The sequence below is a fragment of the Cynara cardunculus genome, unplaced genomic scaffold, assembly GCF_001531365.2.
Source record: "Cynara cardunculus var. scolymus isolate 2C unplaced genomic scaffold, CcrdV1 Un_Scaffold_6803, whole genome shotgun sequence".
Lineage (NCBI taxonomy): Eukaryota > Viridiplantae > Streptophyta > Magnoliopsida > Asterales > Asteraceae > Cynara > Cynara cardunculus.
In genome coordinates, this window is record NW_020203170.1 from 1,798 (window position 1) to 5,585 (window position 3,788).

At 46.5% G+C, this 3,788-nt stretch overlaps 1 protein-coding gene across 1 annotated transcript in view; it reads left to right on the forward strand.

Annotated features, from left to right (window-relative positions):
- Positions 1–3,788, forward strand: part of LOC112504761 (uncharacterized mitochondrial protein AtMg00810-like) — a gene marked incomplete at its 3' end in the record, with an annotated part of 20,863 nt that overhangs the window by 1,767 nt on the left and 15,308 nt on the right. The window lies entirely within an intron of this gene.

Below are 3,788 nucleotides of genomic sequence, written 5' to 3' on the forward strand. Positions count from 1 at the left end.
TTTCAACCCAAAACCACTCATCACGACCTTTCGTCAATAAAACGGTTCATTTTAAATCCCTCCCTATAAATACCCTTTTCCCCCCAAATCAAAAACCTTTACCACTCACAAATACTCCGGCGAACCTGCAACTAGAAATCTCTCAAAGCAAAACCTACAACATGTCTTCTTCATTCGCATCTGCTCAATCAGTGAACGTTTCGAGCGACAATGAAGTGACCCAAGCACAAGCCCTGACATCCCATGCATTGTCTTTCGTTCAAAACAAATACGAGAAGGTTGTACTCATTAAAAAGCCAAACAACTACTTCTTCGTCCCATCTGCAACAGGTTTTCCAGATTTTACCTTTCCTTTAATTGAAATTCTAAGAAACCATCCTCTTTTCTTTGCCCTATCTGCTACCAAACCAACCCCAGAACCGTATATAACCCAATTTCTCCTGAGTTCCTACATAACAACCCTTGACAATTTTGGTTTAACAGTTGTTGGATACGCCTCACACCCCGTCAATAAATCTCTGGTTCTCTTAGAACTAAATGTGGACATCTTAAGGACTGCATTGCGTTTACCCACTTTGGAGGAACTAAATTTGAATGCCTATGCTGTGACCCCTACTGACGAGGAATTGATTAAATTCCTCGAATTTCACTCCTATGTGACCCCTATCGTCAAAAGAACTCAATTCAAGCACAAAGGACTGCCCCCTGTCTGGAACACCCTGTTTTCTATCGTCAACTGTTGCTTGACAGGGAAGGTGGGTATTCACGACCAGACCTCACACGCCATGATGTCCATCATGTACAGAATCTACTTCAACCTTCCTCTGGATTGTGCGCAGTTAATATTCGAGGATATGGTCGGGTTAATCAAGAAGAAATTCGCAAGTCAAAGGGGCGAAAAATCAAAGGTCAAAGCACAAAAGAAGGCCAAAGAGGACATGAACCAACCCAACCTTATTCTGCACCGTTTCCTTGGTCTAGTCTTTGGCGATCTTCTAGCAGCCAAACTTCCTTCTGTGGAGCCAAACGCAAGGCTTTACCCGTTCAAGGAATTTAACCCCACTAAGCATGAGCAAGGGTATAGAAGCCCAAGACCCTTATCCAGAGCCATGCTCAGGTTTCTTAGCCATGAAGATAGGAAGGCTTATAGACGTGTATTTAGGTGACCAGAGCCGGTCCCTGAGACCCCACCACGAATAGGAATCCCCCTAGGCTAGAAAATCGAAAAAATGAGGGTTGAGGGACGTACGGAGGAGCCTGCAGAAGAAGAAGGCCTAAGTGTTCCTCTACCAAAACCTAAGAAGAAGAAAGCCAAGAAGGCTCAACCAACAGAGCATGTGGTCACAGAGCCTGTAATCACAGAGGCTGTCGCACAAAAGAGCCTGGTAGAGGATACCACTCCTAAGCGCAGAAGATTGTGCAAAGTCATTCTTAATGTTTCCCCAACAGAACAAATTCAGGATGTTCTCGTTAACATTCAAAATGAGTTCAGAACGCCAATTGACATATCCAAGTTGGAAATAGAGGTCGTCTTAGACGACAAAAAAGAAGAGGAAGAAGAACTAGGTGAGGGAGAGCAAGATGCCAAAGGCACACAACCCAGCCCACCTCCCAGTGCATCCCACGCTTCTAGGGGCCCTGTTCTAGAGGGATCCCCTATTGAACAAGGCACGCACATGCCGAACCCAAACCAAAAGGATGAAGGTTTTACTACAAGAGTCCCTTCGCCTAAGGACTCGACAGAACCAAGAGAGGCATCCGTTGCCTCTCTACACGCGAGTGACCACCAAAAACGTGCTTCAGAGGCACAAGTGTGGCACACAGAGACAGAGGGTCTTGAACGCCCTCTGTCCCCACTAGATCACTCTGCCATGATAGGCTCTAAACCTACAGGGCACGAAATCTATAGAACACCAATAGGCTCTCCTCTGGGAGATGTTCGAGGATCTGGTGGAAGTCCCCGAGCAGACTACGCTATACCAGTCGCTGAGCGCGTCTCACGCTCCGAGGCTACTAAATCACCATGTGTTGGTGGTTTAGGTACCTAGGATACGTAAGTGACAAAGGGGAGCTTCAAACCTTTGCCACAGAAGTATTCAAAAAGATAGAAGAGTTGAAAAGTTTGTTTATCTCCCGTTCGGTGACAAAAGACCTCTCTCCTATAACAGAGGCTCTGAAAGAGTTAAGCTCAACAACAGCAGAACTCAAGTCTACTCTTTAAACTCTTCAGAGCTCTGTCCTACAGAAGGATGATCTCACAGAGGCGTTCAAAGCTCTAAGCCTCAACCCCTCCTCCATCCAAACCTTGAAGACAGAACTTTCAGAAATGGCCGCCCAATTCTCTGCCGACTTCATCTCTGCGGGCTACACGAATTACTCCTCTCTCAAAGACGAAATTAAGCAGATGTTTTCCTCTGCGGTGACTTACGGTATTGATACAAAGTCCTCCATAGCCAACATCAATCACCTAGCTACCCGTAGAGAGATTGATGCTATGGTTGAAGCTCTGGGTAATCTCGTGTGCAAGCACACATACAAACTTCTCAAAGAGGCCCGTGCCTCCAACATAGCGATCTGAGACTGCACATCACAGCTCATGAAAGAGGTTGACCTCCTCAAAAGAGAAATCTACAGAAGCGTCTCCAAGCTAAAATGGTCGACAGAGATCGACATTAATCATGCCTCTGAGCTAGCAAGTGAGGCAATAAAGAAGATGAAGAAGGCGGCCACTAAAATTTTGCAGAGGTTGGATAAGGCTCCCCTGGATACATGCAAGGCAGAAGCCAAAAAGAACCATGACGATCAAGAAGGTGATGATCGTGATCGTCATGAGGGGGAGAAGAAGGCTGAGAAGAAAGCTTCAGAGCCAAAGAAGACTCCTGCCAGAGGCGTCAAGATTTTGGACTCTACAGCTGCCTTGTTCTCAAAAGGCAAGGAAAAGGCACCAGAGCCCAAAGGCAAAAGCAAAGTTGTAGCGTCACCACAGAAGGGGTCGTCGTCTAGTACAGAGACTCCACATTCAATAAACGAAGAGGAATACAGAGATGACCCAGCGTTCCTTGAAGCTTTAAAGGCATCCCTGGCAGAGGCTCAAGCCAAGAAGGGCAGAGGCCCCATCCCTCATAGAGTAGGAGAAGGTCCTTCATCACAATTCCCACAAGTCCAAGAAACGTCCACAGGTACGTTTGACGCTCTACAAGGAACCGTCAAACCCATCCTTGCAGAGGGGTCAACCCAGAGGCCAATTCTGGAAGAAGAGGAAGCCAAGGTGCCAGAGTCCGCCACGGTAGAAGGGTGTCTGAAATTTTCGAATCAATGAACAAGATTCCAATGCCAAAAGTCAGAACAGAGCCCGCTTCCACTATAGAAGAAATTCTAGTGTGGAGGTATTCTGCAGTAGACACAGAGCCTCCCTACGATCCAGAACTTACAGGGATCCCTTCTGCCGCCGCCAAATTCCAGTTCTCAAAGCTAACAAGGCCTCATGAGCCAGTATTCTCAGAGCACATGATTACTTCCCTAGAGACAATTTCTCCAAGGACTCTGCTAAAAAAGAAGGTGCTCTATGCTCAGTATGTAGTAAGGAGGGAAGATGGCAACCTGTATACCTTCACAGATGCTGACCTCCACAACCTCTGTGTGTTTGATGTCATCTACATGCACAAAATTCTCAACATCTACATGGAGAGGAGGTCAAGCTACTCAATATCACTCAGAAGGCTGATTGAAGTCATGCGCGCACAAGTAAGATATTACAGCCAGAAGGACTTCGAGCTCGCGGTAAGGTT